Source organism: Corythoichthys intestinalis, chromosome 8 (genome assembly GCF_030265065.1).
Source record: "Corythoichthys intestinalis isolate RoL2023-P3 chromosome 8, ASM3026506v1, whole genome shotgun sequence".
Classification (NCBI taxonomy): domain Eukaryota; kingdom Metazoa; phylum Chordata; class Actinopteri; order Syngnathiformes; family Syngnathidae; genus Corythoichthys; species Corythoichthys intestinalis.
Window position 1 is genome coordinate 26007158 of NC_080402.1, and position 23579 is coordinate 26030736.

The window sequence follows — 23579 nt, forward strand, 5'->3', positions numbered from 1 at the left end:
TTCAATAAGAAGCACAGCAAGAGTTTGTAAAAAAAAAAAAGAAAATGGAAGCAAAAAAGGGCCTATTTAATATACTCCAAATGTAAAAATTGGTCTCATGTGTGACGTGAGGACAAAATTTGTCGCAGCCAGTGACGTAAATCTTCGGTTATCAGTGTCCACATGATGGAGGCACAAACGCAGAATTCGCACTTCTTCACTTTCCTCGTCGTTCTTAAAAACTCTGGTTTAAATGTGCATGTGCGTGTGTATGATAGGCCTATCCGTAGAAAAATATCTTCTTTTTGCCAAATACCCTGCTACGTGTGGACATGGCCTAAGGCCACGTCTACACTAGGACTAATAATGGCCTCAAACGTGTAATTAGTTGGACTATACGGCATGTCGGCTACACGAGTATGCCTGTTATCTGGATTAGTTGTTAGACTGATAATGTAGGCGGGTAATGTTACCCGCCGCCTATGCGCCGCATAATATGGACTGCTGTCACCTTACAACATTCAGATACACAGGAAGGGACGTAATGTCGTCGCTGTTTTTAGTGCGGCATGACAGTATCATAAAGAATGGAGGCGGACGATCACGACGTGGCATTCCTGCTCTTTTTTCTTTAAACTACGTCTCAATAATAAGCTTCAATTCAGTGCCCATTTGGGGTCCTTCCATAGTGGATGAGGGGGACATGAGCGTTTTTTGCAGAGCTCGTCTCCCGAGTTGTCTCCGATCAGCCAGCTGCTGGGCTGTCCCCTCCCAACTCAATGCCGACCGAACTGAGTACCGTATATAAAAATGGGTAGAGGAAAATTAAACCCCGAAAAGTGACCTGCGTGGTACCCCCAGTCAAAGAGGCGCGCGATCAGTTTTTTCCCCAGACATTTCTGCCTGTCAAAACTGTTGCCACTTCCCGGATCGCCACTTTTATGCACAAGCAGTCCTGGTTGCTGCTTCCAGGAAATATACTCAGCGCCAAACCATATACTTGTATTTGTTATTTTCCAAGTGGTGAGAGCGCAACTGGGCATGGATTGTAACATCCCAGATAATGATGTCAGGCATCTGTTGTTTTATAAAAATTTATTTCAATCGCAACACAGCGCCTGCTCGTAAAAGCAGAGCGTGCTCTCCCTTCCACTCTTGCTCCTGTGTGATGCGTTTAATTGTGATCACGAAAAAATCAGTGATCACAAAATAATGACAGTCTAGAAGGTGTAGCAATTTCAAAATTTGCCGCGGGCTAGGAATGAATTTCCATTTCAAAGGTAAACCGCGCGGGCAATGACGTAACACATGAGGTTTCTCCTTTTTACGCATGCGTAGTTTGCGCAAATGCAGGTGTACCTTGCAGAAGCGGGGAGGCCCTTAAACGCACCTTAAATGAAGTGTGAACAGGTATAAAAATTGTAGGCAAAATACCCTGGAGAAAATTATCTGTCCTAGTGTAGAGGTAGCCTAAACCTTGATATTTTGTGAACAACTGATTTTTTATGTGTTACCTTGTCTCTATTTTTTGCTGTCAGAACACCCACCCACCCAGCCCTCGAAGCCGCACCCACAGCCATTGAACAAATCAACCCACCAGCCGCTTAACACCTTGCCTTTGCACAATTATATCCCTTCACTCTACATCCATTTCCTAGTTGCACTTTGGTCCCCGTCAGTTTCGCCTACCTTGCCTTAAACCATTTTCTAGGGATGGTGAGATTAAGCCTCATGAGCAGGGGTGCACATATTTTTTTTGCCCAGGTTCTCAGAGGAGGACCTGGAGATGTGACTTGGTCCTCATTGAGCTTGAGAGCCGACCCGCCTGATGCGATAAAATTATGACAAACTTTACTTAGAGCCAATTACCTTTAATTAATGATATAAAAAATTAACGCTTGATTAACATCAACTGGCACAACAAAATTGCCATTACTTTGAAGTGAAATGTAAAGAAATAAACATAAAAGCACTAATTCAAAATAGAGGGCATTCATATGCGGCTCCCACATTAACTCCAAGCCTTTGTAAAAGTGGGATGTCCTCCTCATAAGAGCTCATTGAACATACATGTTTAGGTTTGTAAAATGTGAGCAAAAACAAGTTTGTCAGTGCATGCTGCTGTTCTTCAATAACTTTATTCCGCCACTTGTCCATAGGGCGAGTGGAGTCCTGTCTGACATCGATAGTTTGCTTAATCGCCACATGCTCTGTTTTTTTCGTGCTTTTCAAAGTTTGGGTGGCTAAAATTCTTTGACCCTACATAAAATGCGCTGCGCTTATTAACGACATTGGGATTCTCACGGCAAATGTTGCACCACATTTCCGTGCAAGCATCATTTGCTTCTAGCCATGGTACCTCCTGCAGCCACTTTTCAGCAAAAGTCCTTTTTTCCGGTAGCTCCGGTGACATCTCTGTCATCTGTCTGTCTTTTGACGGGGGTGGGGGAACACGGAAATAATTACTCAGTGGGGCCTGCCTCTTCGACATTTTGAGAAGTGATTTTCTCGTGTCCGCCGCAAATACAGCGGTCAGCCATCGGTACGCAAAAGCATATGGAAGCCGTTGAGGGCCAGCGCGTTTGTCTACGTCCAGTACGCATGCGCGCATGCAGACCACTTATGTGCACCCCTGCTCATGAGGCATTGAACCACTTAAGCCGGTTGGTTCGAGAAACTGTTCATTCACCTACTGGCTAACTGTATAATCACAGTCAGTTGTCTCCCAACCACATGAGTGATTCCTTGATTTTTGTGCATGTGTCTGTTGGGAGGGAATTATTTTGCAAAATATTGTCTGACTACCGTATATCCTCTATGTACATAGATTATCACATATGTATATGGCGGAAAACACAGACGAGGCTGATAAAGCAGTTTCTGCTCTTGCAACCCTCTTTAAAGTAAACTGCTGTCTTTTAAGCCAAAAGAACGGTTGTGTTTGATAGAACAATATGTCTTTATGCTGCCAAAGCAGATCATGGCGCAGTAAGTCCCCAAACTATTTTTAATGTGTCCGTTTTACCCTAGAAACCCCCGTTTACAGATGTCGCGCAACCGCTTTTGTTTCAATCTAGCCATAAAAAGAAGGTAAGTAATTGTATTTATTATTCGAAATGTCTGTTATTTTTAGCTTAGAATCATTAATTGATGTCTAATATTTCGTTTTTTAAAAAATGACTTAAATTATTCACTCGCAAATGACAGACACAGCGGCATTAGTAACATGTATAAAGAACTAGATGCGTTAGGAAACAGCCACCATCTTAAAGCAGTAGACCTCTCAGGAAGGCTCTGTTGTATAGAAACTTCCTAGCGAACATAAGTGTTTTTTTATCTAAAATGCTCCTAAACCGGAAAATCTTGACTTAAATCTATTTTTAAATGATGAAACAGTTTTAAAACTTGTCACATGTCGAAAGTACACAGAAGGGAAATAATGCAATAACGGGAGCAATTTTAACAACTTTAATGGTTGATTCACAACATTAAATGACTTCCACACATAGCAAAGGTTACTAGCTAGTTATCGCAATATCCACAATACCCCTGTGTCTAGTTACGTTTAGGGTAAAGAATTGGGTTAGGGCCTGTCCCAAAAACCCTTTAAACTTCACATTCTGTGACCTGTTTTTTTCTTTTTTTGTCGAGAAAAAAAAACATGCAAATTATCACCAGTTACTTTGCCAAGTAACTAATTACTCTTACATTCAGGTAACTCAGTTACTAACGCAATTACTTTTTGGGAGAAGTAATTTGTAACAGTAATTAATTACTTTTTTAAAGAAAGATTAACAACACTTTGTGTATGTATGAAAATATTTTTGCTTAAAATGAGATGAGCGTAACCAGAGAGAGAACAGTAAACGTGTTTGTGTAACTTGAAAAATTGTACTGATTACACTTGTGTAATTTTGACATTGATGTACTGTAGCTACAGGATGGTGGGATTTTCATTCTGTTGTATTAAAAAACAAGTTTTTCCACAGAGAGGAAGTCCTCTTTCTTGCTGGCTCCATCCTATCAACTACTTTACCCTTCTCTCCTTTCTCCTAAACATGTCACTCTCCAAAGCACCTCCAAACTATCCAAACTCTCACCTGATCTTAACTCTCCTTTAAAACACCCACATTTTGAATGTACCCAGAGGTGTTAGCGAGCTGTCAAACCGCGCAGCAAAATATAAAGCACTCCCTGAATCAATCACGTGGTACAGCTGGGCAGCGTGGCTTCGGACGTCATTATTTTCGGAAGCTCCCCTAAATGAAGCGAGCCTCGGTACGTGCTTCGCGCAAAAGTCCCTTCATTACTCGACAGACCTTAGAAGGCTAGGCGCACCTTGTTACATCACTACTATTTTTATAATAACGGTTTGGCACACATTTTTGACAGTCGCAAATTTACAATATTTGTAAAACCTCAATCTCAATCTTGCACGAAAGATTGATAAAATAATTTGAAATGATGGTTTAACCCTTTAAGGTCTGGGCCTATTTTGTCTGATTTTGCATGCCTTTGAAGTTGCCTTTATATTTCAAAGAAAGAATTGTTTACGATGGCCTGGTTTGGTCCCTTTTTTTGTGACACCTTGAACTTCATGTCCAAACTGTTGTTTCCTTCACTGACCAATTATAAATCATCATTTTGGGCCCAAAAAGACCAAAAATTCCAAAATCGTTTTGTCAAAATTTTTAATATTGATGTCCAATTGACAACCAAACATGCGTAACGAACCGTTTTGAAACTTTGTAATATTTATTCAACATGTTAGGATGAACATTCAACCAAAAAAATTTAGAATAAATAGTCTTATATTTGACAATTCAACATAAACAACAGGTATAGCCATAGGCGTTTTTTGGCTTTATACATGCTCTAGTCAAAACAGGTTATATACAGCAGACCAAACAGTGAAGAACAGTGAAAAAATATACCATCTAACACAAAAAGTGTTAAGAGGCCATCTCTTTATGAGTTTAGGTATTGCGGCCCATCACCTGATGAAAACTATGTACACACAATCAAGCTTCTTGAACACACATTTATATACACAAATTGAGAAGACTGATTGTGGGGGGAAAAAATATATATATAACATTGGGAAAAAAAGTATTTTCAAAAATATTTACAATAAACAAGTTAATTTTTTTTCAGGGATGCCACTCCGAAAAGCAGTTTCGTCCTGGAATTAGACACAGGGCTACATCACACAGCCCACACTTCCATGGGGTGTCGGTCCTCTTTCCACCCTTCCATTTTCATTTCACTTTACTTTCATTGTCACTATAAATGTACATGAAAAAAAAGTCAGTATTTATGAAAATAATAAAGTATAAAATAAAAATATATACAGAAATAAATAATAATGGAAATCTATATGTATGACAATAGAAAGAATACCATAGCTGAATATGTGCTACATCCCTAATCTTCATATAGAAAGAAGACCACAAATTTTACTTTGATCTGATATGCACATTTTATTATTATATACACAAACACACACTTATATTGCATCAAAATTAACTTTGTCTTGCAATATCAAAAGAAACTTTCAAAAGAAACTTTTTCAGCATTAGAAAAAAAAAAAGTGAGTTGGCTTACCACTGCTTGTCGATGGCGTCACCCACGTGTTCAAATCCGTCACTATCTTCACTCGAGGACTCTTCCGAAGAAGACGATGATGACGAATTTGGACCATCCTCTTTCTCAAGTTGATCAAAAAGCACAATTGCTTGCGCTAAATTTAGTTATCCGTTCATTCTCAAAGTCACACAAAGTCGCTCGCTCGCTCGATTCAAACGGCCGTCGGTCACCACCTCGCTGCTTCAGAACACTCCTCCCTCTCGTTCGGTGGAACCTCGCACGGCAGTTATATTTATTAAAAAAAAAAAAAAAAAAACGCATTTTGTACTTCCACTGACTTCGAAAGGGTTCGTTTGATTTGTGGTTTTTTCATGGAGCTTCCGTTTTGAGAAAGGACAAGAAATGATGGAAATATAGACATAAACAAATGATCCATGCAGCGTTTTAATGTTTTTTTGAGAGGACAATAAAACTATAAAACTTAAATGACAATATCTCACGTTTTATTTGGTCGATTGACTTCAAATAACAACAAGAGTAAACCGCAACTTCCGCACTTTAAAACGAGACCAACTAACGGCATGTGGGTGACGTAATTAAAACGCGAGGGCGCTTCAAAGACGACGTGCGCTGAGGACGCGCCGGCGCGTTCTTCGACTCTCAAGGGTTAATACTAGGGAATAGGCATTATTTCAAAAAAATAGTGTTAACATTCTTTAACAAAGCAGGACAGCACACTAGTGTAATTATTAACGCTATCTTTTTTTTTTTTTTTTTTTATACTTTTTAAAAAAATATTTTCAGTCAGTACACAAATATTTTGGGGAAAAATAAAATTAAACATCCATCCATTATCTGTGTCACTTTTTCTCACGAGGGTGCTGGAGCTTATCACAACTGACTATAGTGAGGAAGTGGGTTCAGACAAACATCCACTCGCAAACACACCAGCGGACATTTTTAGTTTGTGACTAACCTATCGTGCGTACTTTTGGAATATGGGGAACATGCACATTTGAGACAGAAAATCCAGAGACCCAATTTGAACCTATGACCTCAAAACTGAGAGGCGGATGGGCTAACCAATCATCTACCTGGCTGCCTGCAACTGATAGTCCTTAAAAATATGGCCGTACAGAAAGCTACTTGTATTTCTATTTAGAGTTTGTATTTTAGTTAACAGTGTATTGTTTTGATTGATGAAAAAAGGAAGAGCTATACAAACCAAAGGAGGTCAAACCCTCAACTGGGAAGGCAGTAAAACTTGTGAGACATCAATTCAGGGAAAATCTGAATGATAAAACAAAAGGGTACAATTGATTTTTCTCTTTTTTGTTTTGTTTTGTTCATGATGCCACCAGCGATGCGGAATATACTTACTGCAATATAGGAGAGCAAATATACGTAGCAGATAACATGCTGACAATGCAATTACTCAAACAGTGCCGGCAAAACAACCATAGTCGATAGTTCAAAGATGTGTTCTTATGCTGCTTGCCCACAGAATCGCATTTCACGCTCACAATACCTATTGAAGGTCATTGCGTAAAAACATCATTTTCTGCATACGGCAGGTCTGAAGGGATCTTCCACTTGTGAGTAGTTTTAACTGCTTTTGTCTTATTTTACACTGGGTGAAATCTTTCTCAATCTGTTGAACCGTTCGGATTATTGACTCGTTGCTCAAAACATTAAGTGTATGATTACAGCAACAGTTTGAGCCTGAAACAAATGCATTCAATTTATATTCTATTTTACTGGTGCAAAAAGGTTTTGAAACTACAATTGTGCATTAAGACGTGTTTAATTCGTGCAGTGACCATACTTTAAAGTGCATACGACAGGAGAAAAAAAGTCTTAAATAGGATTATTATGTGAATTAGAATCATATTTTGAGACAATTCGACTATATACAACAATTTAGCAAAGCGCAGATGATGAGAAATTAGTCTTTTAATCTGCCGGTTAGTCACGCTTACCATTAAAGGTCTCTAGCGTCCCCAACAGGTGGATGACATCAGCGGAGTCACGATTTCATCTGATTTAGTATATGACGAAGAGAGCTGCAAAATGTCATTGTTTCAGTCTCTCTACTCCAATGTTTTTAGAGGATATTCTTTTTATCCAAGTATTTTCCCCAATAGCTAAATAAATGGCATGGTCATGACAAATAACAGTCTTGTGCTAAACGGAATATGAAATAATAAAAATGCATTTATTCAAGACAACATGGCAAAATTGTCGACTTCACCTTTACTGTCGCACCTCCCGAACGATATTTTATGCCACCTAAATCGGGCTTATGTCATTTCCCTTTCCCCGGCTTCGGAGAATGTAAACAAACCAAGAGGCGTGACAGCTAGCCGACATGCTAACCCGAACAGAGTGGTGTTTCAAAGTCTTCGAAGCGGAAAATCACACATAACTAGCCGGGAACATTTCAAATGACGACTGGGTTGTCGATTGTCTTCACCGATCGACAAACTGCCCAGCGGAGAGCAATTTACAGCTCATTCCCCAGCTACTACGGACAGGAGAGCTCGCCGGGGAAGCAGCTGGACAACGACCGCTGAACAAACCGGCCGACGTCGGATGAGCGTGTAGCTGCCAAATGGTTCACACGAATATGGCAAATAATGCTTTACTACACGGCAAAGTCGTAAACAGCTAGAGACCCAGTGGAGGAGGGCGGCTACAGTTGTTGTGCAGCTAACATGTGTTGCTAATGTGTATGAGAAGAGCTTTTTACATGCCCATCCATAATCAAACGTAAGTAGTTATTTAAAGAAAGTGTTTACTTTGTAATCGCTGTATTTGCGGCTATTTTTAAATCAAAGTTGCAATTTCTGATTGGTCGGTAAATCTGACAGAACACCAGGCACATGAAGAGGGGAATAAGCCGAGTCTCGTGCTCTCCCGGCAGGGGGATGTGCGACAAGCCGCCGGTCGTCGGTCGAGGGGACAAGGAGCATGTCAGCCACAAAATGCAAGCCACCTACATATTAAAATGATCCCAGTATTTGACATTATACAAAACACGATGTTTACTCACTTCCTCATACGTCCCATGGTCCCTCAGTAGTAGGGCTTGTTTTGGCCAATATCCACCGGTGAATGGGAACCCCAAAAAGGTGCACACGCCTCTCCCTCGTACAGCAAGATTTTTCTTCAGCCGTTTGGCTGGCGTGATGCGAAAAATAAACGTATTAATCCGCAAAATCAGTTGAATCCTTAGTCCTTCTCATCCAACAGTACGGCTGTATAGTGAAGAGGACTCCGTCCTCCTTAAACGTCACAGCGCCCTCTTTCTCAACTCGAGACTGTTGCCGGAAGTCACACATTTTCATGGCGCGGGATTAAAAAAAACTAAATAAATATAGCAATCGCTTCCACACACATGCAAGCGGTCCTTTTCATTCAGGAGCATAAAATATCGCGTGTATTCGGAAATAAACATGCTTTTTCATGTCACAGGCACTTTAAATCTCACTGTAATATCTGTACAATGACAATAAAGGCTCCATGTTTCCTCACTGAAATGAAAGACAAGTAATTCGTAGCAGCATCTGCCCAAAATTTCACAATTTAAAAAAAGTTTTTTAATAAGAAATTTTAGTAATAGCATACTTTATAAAACCTATAGCAATATTTAAATACAATGTAAAAAATAAAACTGTTTATGCAACATGATCAATACATTCCGTCTCCTTCTGGCATGGCTATAGGGGATTTAAAAACACAGTTGTGCAAACAAATGAAGTTTTTCAGTGTTGAATGACTCTGCAGTCATTAATTTTGTATTCAGCTTTTTTTTTTCAAAGTTCCTTTTTTGTTGAGGGTAAAGAATATAATGTATGCTTGTGAGTATTGCTATAATTTCTGTCTTAATGTTGCATGTGTTGCTCCACTGTTTATGTTTAATAGCCATTTTACAAAGCTTTATAATGCTGTCACTTAGATGCTATTGGAAAGCCCCTCTATAACATTTACCATTATGTGCTAGCATTCAGATCGAGGGCTTTAAACTAAATTTATGAGACTGTTTTAAATACACACTCTGAAACCTTTGTTTTGTTGAGTTTGAAAGCAAAATTCACCAGGGAGTTGTAGTATTTAACAGCTTGAAGCCCTTTTTGTTGGTAACACTTTATAATAACTATCCGTTTTAGCGAGTTAATACATCTTTACTAAACTGTTAATAGATTGTTGATTGTTGACTTTTTAAGTGTTAACAGTTTGCTGTGACGTATAGCCATTAAATGCCCCTCATGAATTCTGTTTATACTGTATTTAGCACAAAAGTGTCCCAACCTCATGTTTCTACTATAGTGTTGTATTTTGTTGTTATCCCATGTGACGGCAAGAGGCAGGTAGTAATGCGTTACATGTACTGTAACATTTACTTGAGTAACTTTTTGAGAAAAATGTACTTCTAGTAGCTTTACTAAGCCATACTTTTTGCTTTTACTTGAGTAGATTTGTGAAGAAAAAAACGCACTCTTACTCCACAACTATTTACCCGACCGTAAATAATCACACATAAGTCGCTCCAGAGTACTGTATAAGACACACCCTCTGCCAAACTATGAAAAAAAATTGCAACTTACAGTCCGAAAAAGACGGTAGTTGCAACTTTAGAATAATGTCCCATTAACATGAATAAACCAACAGCTTATGCTTAATAAGTACAGTGCCTTGCAAAAGTATTCGGCCCCCTTGAACCTTGCAACCTTTCGCCACATTTCAGGCTTCAAACATAAAGATATAAAATTTTAATTTTTTGTCAAGAATCAACAACAAGTGGGACACAATCGTGAAGTGGAACAACATTTATTGGATAATTTAAACTTTTTTAACAAATAAAAAACTGAAAAGTGGGGCGTGCAATATTATTCGGCCCCCTTGCGTTAATACTTTGTAGCGCCACCTTTTGCTCCAATTACAGCTGCAAGTCGCTTGGGGTATGTTTCTATCAGTTTTGCACATCGAGAGACTGACATTCTTGCCCATTCTTCCTTGTAAAACAGCTCGAGCTCAGTGAGATTGGATGGAGAGTGTTTGTGAACAGCAGTCTTCAGCTCTTTCCGCAGATTCTCGATTGGATTCAGGTCTGGACTTTGACTTGGCCATTCTAACACCTGGATACGTTTATTTTTTAACCATTCCATTGTAGATTTGGCTTTGTTTTGGATCATTGTCCTGTTGGAAGATAAATCTCCGTCCCAGTCTCAGGTCTTGTGCAGATACCAACAGGTTTTCTTCCAAAATGTTCCTGTATTTGGCTGCATCCATCTTCCCGTCAATTTTAACCATCTTCCCTGTCCCTGCTGAAGAAAAGCAGGCCCAAACCATGATGCTGCCACCACCATGTTAGACAGTGGGGATGGTGTGTTCAGGGTGATGAGCTGTGTTGCTTTTACGCCAAACATATCGTTTTGCATTGTGGCCAAAAAGTTCAATTTTGGTTTCATTTGACCAGAGCACCTTCTTCCACATGTTTGGTGTGTCTCCCAGGTGGCTTGTGGCAAACTTTAAACGAGACTTTTTATGGGTATCTTTGAGAAATGGCTTTCTTCTTGCCACTCTTCCATAAAGGCCAGATTTGTGCAGTGTTCGACTGATTGTTGTCCTATGGACAGACTCTCCCACCTCAGCTGTAGATCTCTGCAGTTCATCCAGAGTGATCATGGGCCTCTTGGCTGCATCTCTGATCAGTTTTCTCCTTGTTTGAGAAGAAAGTTTGGAAGGACTGCCGGGTCTTGGTAGATTTGCAGTGGTCTGATGCTCCTTCCATTTCAATATGATGGCTTGCACAGTGCTCCTTGAGATGTTTAAAGCTTGGGAAATCTTTTTGTATCCAAATCCGGCTTTAAACTTCTCCACAACAGTATCTCGGACCTGCCTGGTGTGTTCCTTGGTTTTCATAATGCTCTCTGCACTTTAAACAGAACCCTGAGACTATCACAGAGCAGGTGCATTTATACGGAGACTTGATTACACACAGGTGGATTCTATTTATCATCATCGGTCATTTAGGACAACATTGGATCATTCAGAGATCCTCACTGAACTTCTGGAGTGAGTTTGCTGCACTGAAAGTAAAGGGGCCGAATAATATTGCACGCCCCACTTTTCAGTTTTTTATTTGTTAAAAAAGTTTAAATTATCCAATAAATGTTGTTCCACTTCACGATTGTGTCCCACTTGTTGTTGATTCTTGACAAAAAAATTTAATTTCATATCTTTATGTTTGAAGCCTGAAATGTGACGAAAGGTTGCAACATTCAAGGGGGCCGAATACTTTTGCAAGGCACTGTACTTAGTTAGTAAGTTACTTATACCTTGTTAGTTTTATATTATTCATTTATAAGGTGTAGATATAAATATTGACATGCAGTTTACAGGTCATTTCTCATTGACCATCTATAAAGCATCATGATAAATGCTTAACAATTGTTAACAAAACACATAAAAAATCAACAATAAATGATTTATTAAAAGTTTACTGATGAGGTATTAACTAGTTATAATAGATAATTATTATAAAGTGTTACCAGACTGTTTTCTATCTGTCAAACTGCTCTGTGTTGTGAAATGAGTAGAGTTAGATGCCAGCGTGCAATGCTCACATTTGAGATTTCTGCCCACAAGTGAAGCAAAATGTGGGCCAAATATGTTTCATACTCGACAAAAAAAATTGCCCGTTGAGTCACTTGTATCTCAAGGCACCACAGTACAATAAAAGTGACCCAATGTCATAAAATGGACTTTCCACTTTATAGGCTCCACTATAAATTAAACAACAGCCCTAAGTTCTGTCACAAAAGAGGCACTTTATCTACTAATGTGCTAACGCTTGCACAGAGATGGCATTAAAAAAAAAACAGCCGTTTCTGTACAATAATGTGACATATACATTAATCTGCTGTGGATTAACCACATTGACAAGTGCACTATAGCTGTGTGTGGGCTGGGCATTAAGTGCCTTTATTTTGAAGATTTCAATGACACTTGCATGAGCTCATAGCAGCACGCAAAGATATATCATTTTCATTACTACACATGCAGTACACGAATGTTGAAAAGATTGAAGGAAATGGGTATAGTTTTACAGTCACTTCAAAATGTGTGGCCAAGTAAAGTGTCAGCTATGCGTGGGTCGTGCATCAGCTAAGATACAAAGCTTCTTCTTTTTTCCATTTTTTTTTTTTTTTTTTTTGTCCGGAAAGAAAAGCTGACAACAGCAAGCCTGTTAGGACTCATTGCTTTACTCAGGGGATAGCTGACAATAACATCACTGAACGTGTGGGTGGGCAATATGAGTGTGTAGGGGGAGTAACACTGTGTCATTTGTTATAGCTGTGTGTGAATGCCACTGTGGCACAAATGCAGTTTAAGCCTTCATTGGCTCTTGTAAAAAGACACTCAACATGTAAACTCAATTTTAAATGTATTTTTCCTTTATTAAACAATCTATTTTTGGAGGTATAGAGTCATCAGTTGCATATTTTAGGAATCCAGATGAAAGCATTCCATTCATAGTTGAGTTCTTGAAAAAAAAATCAATAAAATAGAATAAAATAACACATTTGATCATAAAAAGTTTGTTTTCCATCTGCTGTTTATGGAACATCTCCAAAATGTCTCTCTACAGTTGGCATCCACAAAATTGTAACTCTGGCTCCGCGGATTGCCAATGCTGAGAGATATTTGCTTTTGTAAACATTGGATAAATGCTCAATGTCAAGTAGAAACTTATAGCATTAAGAACATTTCCTTCTTTTTTTCCTTTTTTAATTAAGCAGCTCCAGATGTTGTTCTTCTTTTTGGGGGAGCGAGCATTTTTTTAGCTGGTATTCCAGTGCATACACATCATTAGATGTATGTTGCCTGATCCACTAATATAATGGCGGACCTATGTAGAGGTATCAAAATTTTCAAAATTAAATTTTAAAAAAACTGACAGGATGGTTTCAGGTTTCAGCACTCACCATTAAATATTCTACAATTTCTGTAGTCTAAGTAGACTTATGTTTTATGTTTAATCAAAATCAGAGATTTGCAAACATCTACTTTCATAGAAAAAGAATGATCTACATTCTCCCATTTTCTGACGTTACAATACAGACCAGTTATTGGATCATGAGCAATTTATTGGATAAATAGAGACACCTGAATCTTTTATGAGTATAATAATAACTCACATCCGCAGTATAAGGAATTTGTAATTGACATGTGGTTGAACATGAATAAGCCTCAGAAGTGTACAGTGTGTCAAATTTGTAGACCTTTGCATTGATTAATAAGTTTAAAATAGGTTGATAAGTACAACCCTCTCGTGTGATTTGGCTTTTATTTAATCATTAACCCAACCCATACCAAACAATAATTCAGGCATGAAAATGGGTCAAGGGTTAAGCACGTGAGGGTGTGGAGGAGATATGTTCCGGTCCACTGTACAACTAGGGCTGACCCAAATGAGATTTTTTTTGTCATTTTTTTGTCATTTTTTTGAATACAATTAGTCGACTAATCTAATAATTCCACCCCCCCCCCCTTTTTTTTTTTTTTTTTTTTTTTTTACTACTTTAGCAATGAAAATTTTGATGACACTCATTAATTCACAAAAACATTTTGGAACACTTAAATTCTTTTATTAAAGTACACATAAACATTTAAATAACAACCATAAATCACAAATAAACAATGAGATCAAATGCTGATAGCATTAACTAATAGAAAAGAATGGAACGTAAACAGATTCAGAACACTGACTTCGCCTTTCCAACATGATTCAAAACAATTCCTAAAAAAATATCTAGCATTAATATTATAGTATACTACTATATATAATAGTAGTATAATTATTATTCATTGCCAATCAGATTTTTCATAAAAGGTGTCATTTTAATGCTATTCTTAGTGCAGAATCTGAATTCTCAAGTATGTGGGATTAACTCCAGAAATAGTTATTCATATGACGAACATGACTTGAACATGCTTTTATTTTGATAGGTTCACCGGAAGTACGTTCGCTAAGCCGCTAACCGTAAGCTTTACACTCCACAAAATAAGGCTCTTTTTGTCATTGCATGTAGTGTCAGTAATCTTTTTTTTTTTTTTTTTTTCGTTTGCAAATGCTGTTAACCAGCAATTTTTCATGTTTGAAGTGTCACCTTTTAACTGCAAATTTGCGTTTTACAGAAGACTGCCAATGTTTTATAGCAGGCTAAAGTAGGTTGTCTTTTTTCCCCATTAGCCTTAATGTAGCAATGCTAACTTTTACAGTGTTTAATATAGATGTGTTTCCTCATTTTATATGTCTGAACTTTAATTCTACGGCGTGTTGACGACCAATAAACATCTGTTAAAGAAACGGGAGTCTGATGTGCCATTAGCACGCAAGCACAAATGTAGCTATGCACGCACGCGTGTGCGGCGATAAAACTCAGCCGTGAAAATTACAGCCCTCATTTTTATTTACCTTGCGATAAATGGACTCATTGCATATCGCGACAGGCTTAGCAACGTCAATAAAACATGTCGTTAGTTAGTTAGATGGACTTACGATCTGCCAGCTTGTAATTGTCTCCTTTCGTCTTCCAAAATTACAACTGGGTGACGGTGCTTTAGGTGTTCATTCACGGCCGACGTGCAGCCAAGCTTGGCATTGAAGAGACAGGAACAACAGTGTACCCTCCTTTATTTCGTTGAAATAAGTAAATGTTTTGGCCACTCTGGTGCGCTTTTTTGGCTTTATGCGGCCTTACCGCTTGCATACCAAGCGTCCAACATTAAAAAAATCTCCCAAACACCCACCCTTAAAAAAATTCTCCTCAGATCTCCACAATTCACGTAGGTTGCTCTTTTTTAATTCAAAACGGCGAATTTCGCCGAAAGGTGAAAGATTTTAATGCCTGATAATTATCAGTTGATGACCGGTCTTCAGAAAAATAACAATAAACTTTAATGCAAAATTATATTTGTATCTGGTTATTCAATTAATCAAACGATGGCATCATACTAGTAATAACAGATATGATGTTCTCCTTATTAAACCCAAGTGCACCTTCAACTTTAATCCAGCTAAACTATTAATCCAAGTTGTACTATACAAGTTATATAGATAGGATACTGCTTTTGCTGTTGCAGACAAACAAATACTAGGTTGTGGCCATATTCACTTGAGTTACATATCTCATCGTTTAGATATAAAGAGCATACACAAGCATGCATGCACGACAAGGTGCAATATAACACACAAAAGTACTCACTAATGTTCACACTGCAAAGTAATCGATGATGCTTCAGTCACAGCTCAGTCCTCCGCTTTAGTTCCTCACAGTAGGCTTTTCCATTACTCTCTTTCAGCATCCATTTTCCACCTGTCCCTTCTCTCTAAAATACCTACTTTTCTCTTCTTTTATGACCTCTTGTCTCATTATCTCTGACCAAACTCCCCCATCAGCGCATCAACTCTAATTCTGTATGTTCAACTCGCCTCCTCCACACCAAAATGTTTTATTCCTTCTTTGTCACCTCCACCTGTCCCTGGACTTCTTTGCTCTGCCTGTCCTTTATTCCCTGTCCTCATCACAGCACAGCACTGCACCACATTTGCATTTAAAACATGGACATGGGGGCACGGTAACATTTACCTTCCTCCTGATCTAGTCTGAGAACAACAGCAAACAACAGGAATGGCCTATGAGGCCACAATTTTAGGTACACCTGCACATTTCAATACGACTCAATACAACTTAATTAAAAGGTTTTCTATATGTTCTCGCTCCTCTTATATTTATATTCACATATCAATGTAGTCATTGTCATTTCAACTGAAAATCCAGTTTAAATTGGTGTTTATGATGGTAGTGGCTATGTACACGTCAAAATATTAGAAACACTTCCCTTACAATGACGTTCCAAACTTTCACCGAATTTCGTTCTACCAATTAATCCAGCCAACTCGGATTATAGGTTTTTAGAATCATTTTGCAATGATCTAACAGTCATTGAATGCTCCGGATGCTGTTTATTGTGAGCCAAACAATTTCCAAAACAGGGTCACGATTCAGGCGGCACGGTGGCTGAGTGGTTAGCACGTCTGCCTCACAGTTCTGAGATCAAGGGTTCAATCCTGGGCTTCGGCCTTCCTGTGTGGAGTTTGCATGTTCTCCCCGTGCCTGCGTGGGGTTCCCACATCCCAAAAACATGCATGGTAGGCTGATTGAACACTCTAAATTGTCCGTAGGTGTGAGTGTGTGCGTGAATGGTTGTGTGTCTCCTTGTGCCCTGCGATTGGCTGGCAACCATTTCAGGGTGTCCCATGCCTACTGCCCGAAGTTAGCTGGGATAGGCTCCAGCACCTCCGCGACCCTCGTGAGGAATAAGCGGCATGGAAAATGAATGAATGAGGTTCACGATTCCCAAGCATGATGTAAGATTGAAGTATGTGACATGATTTCTTATGTTATTAGTTGGGCAAAGGGGTTGGGAAAAGTGTATGATGATGTAACTCTTACAGTGGGGCAAATAAGTTTTTAGTCAACCACTAATTGTGCAAGTTCTCCCACTTGAAAATATTAGAGTGGCCTGTAATTGTCAACATGGGTGAACCTCAACCATGAGGGACAGAATGTGGAAAAAGAAAATCCCATTGTTTGATTTTTAAAGAATTTATTTGCTAATCATGGTGGAAAATAAGTATTTGGTCGATATCAAAAGTTCATCTCAATACTTTGTTATGTACCCTTTGTTCGCAATAACGGAGGCCAAAAGTCTTCTGTAACTCTTCACAAGCTTTTCACACACTGTTGCTGGTATTTTGGCCCATTCCTCCATGCAGATCTCCTCTAGAGCAGTGATGTTTTGGGGCTGTCGTTGGGCATTACGGACTTTCAACTCCCTCCACAGATTTTCTATGGGGTTGAGATCTGGAGACTGGCTAGGCCAGTCCAGGACCTTGAAATGCTTCTTACGAAGCCACTCCTTTGTTGCCCTGGCTGTGTGTTTGGGATCATTGTCATGCTGAAAGACCCAACCATGTCTCCTCTTCAATGCTCTTGCTGATGGAAGGAGATTTTCACTCAAAATTTCTCGATATATGGCCCCATTCATTCTTTCCTTTACACAGATCAGTCGGCTTGGGCCTTTGCAGAAAAACACCCTCAAAGTATGATGTTTCCACCCCCATGCGTCACAGTGGGTATGGTGTTCTTCGGATGCAATTCAGTATTCTTTCTCCTCCAAACACGAGAACCTGTGTTCCTACCAAAAGTTCTATTTTGGTTTCATCTGACCATGACACATTCTCCCAGTCCTCTTCTGGATCATCCAAATGCTCTCTAGCGAACCACAGATGGGCCTGGACGTGTACTTTCTTCAGCAGGGGGACACGTCTGGCAGTGCAGGATTTGCGTCCCTGGCGGCACATGTGTTACTGATTGTAGCCTTTGGTACTGTGGTCCCAGCTCTCTGTAGGTCATTCACTAGGTCCCCCCGTGTGGTTCTGGGATTTTTGCTCACCAATCTTGTTATCATTTTGACGCCACAGGGTGAGATCTTGCATGGAGCCCCAGATCGAGGGAGATTATCAGTGGTCTTGTATGTCTTCCATTTTCTAATAATTGCTCCCACAGTTGATTTCTTTAGACCAAGCGTTTTACCTATTGCTGATTCAGTCTTCCCAGCCTGGTGCAGGTCTACAATTTTGACTCTGGTGTCCTTTGACAGCTCTTTGGTCTTGGTCATTGTGGAGTTTGGCGTGTGACTGACTGAGGTTGTGGACAGGTGTCTTTTATACCGATAATGAGTTTAAACAGGTGCTATTAATACAGGTAACGAGTGGAGCCTCATTAAACCTCGATAGACCTCGTTAGAAGTTACACCTCTTTGACAGCCAAAAATCTTGCTTGTTTGTAGGTGACCAAATACTTATTTTCCATTCTAATTTGGAAATAAATTCTTTAAAAATCAAACAATGTGATTTTCTGTTTTTTTCACACACATTCTGTCTCCCGTGGTTGAGGTTTACCCTTGTTGACAATTACAGGCCTCTCTAATCTTTTCAAGGAGGTGAACTTGCATAATTGGTGGTTGACTAAATACTTATTTGCCCCACTGTAGGTGTGTGAAATGACTCCTTATGTTATTAGTCGGCCAAAGTGGTGCCTCAACTGTATGACTACCACCAATCCTCAGGGAGCAAAAACATTTGCCTTAAACACTTAACATCCATTTAAACACACCTGCTGTGTTAGTCAATCAGTGCATCCAATGAGCCTACCACACCACTGATAGTACAAAATGGGCATAATCATTCCAAATGTTCCAACTAGCCAAAATATATATAATAGGTTAACAATAATAAGGTATTAAATTTCACTTAACTATAAACACATGATTGTCAAACCTAAAACATCTCAAATCAAGCAAAGATATCATTACAAAATGCAACCACAACAATAAACGTATGAAATTGAAGTTACATTCATAAGCGTTGTTTTTCAATGTTTTTTTTTTTGTTTGTTTTGTTATGTAATTTGGCGTTTTGTTTTTTAATCTGTATTTTTGTTGTGTTATTTGCCATTATGTTTTTTAATTTTTTTTTTTTTTTTTTATGTCATTTGGCGTTTTGTTTTTTTAAATTTTTTTTTAATTTGCCGTTGTGTTTTTTAATTTGCTGTTGTGTTTTGCACTTCAGGGCCAACGTAGTTTTGTGTGAATAAACATGTCAATTGTTCTTCCAAATTTCGCCGCATCAACCTTTACAATGTTTTCTCTGCTCTCTGCACCTCTAATTCATTTCCGTCTCAGTCATCCGGGGACGGGGTGAACGAAGCACTGAGATATTTCATTGGACTAAAAAAAAATGGACCAACAAATGGGCCGCGTGCCACGGCTGAGTAACGTTATTTATTTATTTTTTATTTTTTTCAAATTTAAATAGCATCACCAGCACAAAAATGTGTGTTGGCCCAACGCGAAGTGCCCGGTACACCCGATGGCCATTCCACTTCTGTTTAGCGCATCCTCCACTCAGTTCTGTGATCAAGGGTACAATCAAGGGTTCAGACCTTCCTGTGTGGAGTTTGCATGTTTTCGTGGGTTTTCTCTGGGTGGTCCGGTTTCCTCCTACGTCTCAAAAACATGCGTTGTAGGCTCCACTCCAAATTGTCCCTAGGTATGAGTGTGTGAGTAAATTGTTGTTTGTCTCCTTGTGCCCTGCAATTGGCTGGCAACCAATTCAGGATGTACCCCACCTAGTGCCTCTAGTTAGTTGGAATAGGCTCCAGCACGCCCGTGGCTCTCGTGCAGATAATCGAAATAGAAAATGAATGAATGAATGCTTCCGCTGTGTTACTGTTAGCGATGGGAATTGATACGATTTTTACGATTCCGATTCCATAATCGATATTGCTTAACGATTCGATTCTTTATCTATTCTCTTATCGATTCTAATTTGGAGAAAAAGAAGTACAAACGTTTTAATTGGCATCGAGTTTGTTTAATCAGAAGTCACAACCTTACAAACTCACAATGAGGTCAAAAGAGGCCCAAAGGCCCAAAGCCTCAATGTTAACTGTGGCAATAAGTGGCAAATACACAAAAATGTGTAACATTTTACTGAAACGTTTTTCTAATATAAATAACAAATATGGGTATATATTGGCATATAGGTCGTTGTTCTGCCTTTGGCAATATGTGTTAAAGTGTAATATTCACCATTATATTGAAACGCATACCTTTTAGTTTTTATGGTGCTTTCACGCTCAAGTGGGGGCGCCCTTGCGCTTCCTCACGCGAAGAAGAACACGCTCACGTGAAGAAGAGCGCGCCTGCACGCGAAGAAGAAGTGCAGCTGCAAAGCATCCAAGCGAGTGAGCGAGTTAGTGAGAGAGGGAAACACTGCTACGAGCCTACGTTCTTTGTTAATGTTTGTAAAATATCTACAGAGGCAACGTCTGTATGAATAATCTTTTGTGTTGTTGTTATGTGTTTCCACTCGCGATCAGACACTTAAATCCAGTTGTGTAGTGGTTTGAACTTTGTGCTAATGCTAGCAAATTATACCAACGTCTTCTGCATCGTCATTTGGGAGTTTAGCTAGCTGTAGAGCCAGGACTGAGCCTTAGCATCTCGGTGAGGACAGTACAGTCGTGTTCCCTCCCGATGCAGTTATCTCCACCTTGCAATGACTGCAAGTCGCTTTGTTGTAATTTTTCCTCGTGAAGTGAAGACACACTTTCGAGCGTTATGTTATGTTTACGGCTGCAATGCTCGTGCTAAACCATTGTAACCTTTCATTTTCACCCTCTTTCCTGGTGAAGTGTAGCCAAACTTTGGAGCGTGCGGTTCTTGGCACCATGCTAGTTTAATGCGTCTGGACAACAAGACACGTCACGTCACGTGATGACGCAATACGCGTCGTTCGGACTCGTTAAAGGGATCGTTAAGGCTTTTTCATTGTGATGTCGAGGCCTCGAAACACTAGGAACCGGTTCGGAATTGGAATCGGATTTCGATTCCCATCCCTAGTGTTTCGCCCTAGTGTGCCATATTTCGTATTTAAACTAGAAATCAGCAGGAATGTGTGTTTATCTATTGAGGTAAGTTGTTAATTGGGAGGCAGCTACTGTATGTTTGCAAATGTACAGCATGTTTTTAATGTGAAATGAATACCTGTGGCAGAAAAATAGTAATATATTTTGATGTTCTTCATAATTTTTTAAACTATGCCAACTTTGAGAACTAGCAATGTGAAAATGCTTCTCCTCTATGTCACCTCTACCTGTCTCTGTTCGATCCAGCCCTGCCAGTCCCCTATTCCCATTCGCCATCCCAGCACTGTGGTGTATTTGCATTTTAACACCGTCCATGCATTGGGCAACACTAACATTGCTTTTCCCCTGATCTAGTCTGAGAACAACAGCAAACAACCATCATCAAGTGACACCAGAGACGCACTGTGCACAGAGCTTATGCACCCGCTCACAAACACAAAGGGCCAGAAACACAGCTTGGCTCAGATTAAATGTGCAAACACCGATTCAAAAGTGAAACAAGGAAAGCATAGTGGCGATGTCGTCCAAATGTCCTAAAAGCATATGCTTGCAGAAGTCCAGAATATTTGTTGAAAACTGGCCTTATACTCAAAGCGGTTGACAAACAGTCAAGCGCGTCCAAAAAGGATAAGGCGTCGGGGAGGTGTCAACGCAACACGGTCAACGCATCAATCAAACCAACAATGGCCCTGAGCAGTTTCACTGAGCGCATGAGTGGGTGTATAAGGGTGTGTATGTACATGAGTTGTCCCCTTAGGAGGGGACGTCAGTCATGGTCTTAACAAGTCCTCCAACAAAACATAATATAGGTCATATAAAAGTCCACGGAACTCGAGCTTTTCTTGTGCCTTGTGAAAATAAAGATGTGAGGTAGGGCATTAAGTATAACAAAATAATAAATTGCTTTTTATATTTCGGGGATTTGAGCAACAATCTTAAATGGTAGTTATCAATACCTATATCACGGATTTCCTACTTTTGCTCTAGCAATGCAGTGCTTTTAACGTGTGAGGCACAGTTGGCTACTTAAGGAATAACGGAAAGAGAAAAAACAAAAGATGTTTAAACCCACAAACAAACTCGCAGCTGTGTTTAAATGCATTAATTTGCGCTCAATGTTATATTTGAAATTATTAATAGACAAGTTTTCGAGGTACTTGCGCTTTACGTCCGCATTTCTGCTCGCGACTTCCGTTTTACACTTTCTCTAACCAAAACAACAGTTGAACTGGTGTGGCATCATTAATCAAAATCCCTCAAAAAAGACAATTTGGAAATACCGCATCCATCTGCCACCATCACGACATGGGAGAACAAAATGTTCATGAAGGCAGATGTGGAACCAAGCCAGTGCCACCAGTGCTCAAAAAATACTAAAGCTAAAAACGACATATTGTCTTTGATATTATGCCTATGATGATGAGTGTGATTATGATGTTTATTATTATTTACCACAAGTACTGTACTGCTGTGGCTACAACACATGCTATCTGCTGCTAGCATGTTGCTAATCAATTAGTGTAGGATGGCACATTATCTAAACGCATAAATGCAAGTGTTACAAGTTTTTTGTTTGGTTGTTTAAATGTGGAAAACACTGTTAGGTAAGGGAAGACAACTTGATATGCCTCACAACAACACTTAATGTACGTTGATGGACAAATATCGATACATTCAACTTTGATGATGGAAGGCTAGACTTATTTTATAAATTGGTATTTATTGACCTGTTTTGCACATGCAGCAGTCATTTTAAATAAAAGAAGAAATTGAATCATGTTGTCCAAATGTTTTATTGCGATCAATATCTGCAATTATAAAGAATGACATTCTATTTGTGTTTATATGAACATACCTTGTAATATTTCCAACAAAACACAAAAATCCGCGTCAGCCTTTCTGCATTCGGCAACTGTGATATTATTTGTAATTTCGCCTCATTTTGGTCACTTAAGTGGCTGGCGGTATCAATCTACACCACACGTTAACACAGGCTTCACAGGTTGTTATAATTTTGTCCACGAATGATCAACAAACATACAATCTTTTAGGTGGATCCTTAGGTTTAAAGCATATCCTTATTATTATCCTTATCCTTATTGTCTAATGCTGGTTTCGATTTAAGGCGTATGGCGAGGTAGATCTACACTGGTGCATTGTAGCTACCGGTCGCTGATTAAAACTTTCCACTTCCAACTATACAGTATTACAGTGTATCACAAAAGTGAATACACCCCTCGCATTTCTGCAGATATTTAAGTACCTCTTTTCATGGGACGATACTGACAAAATAACACTTTGACACAATGAAAAGTAGTCTGTGTGCAGCTTAAAAAATAGAGTTAATTTATTCCCCCCTCAAAATAACTCAAAATATATCCACTAAACCCCTGGCAACAAAAGTGAGCACACCCCTTAGAAACTACGTACATCCCTAAATGTCCAAAT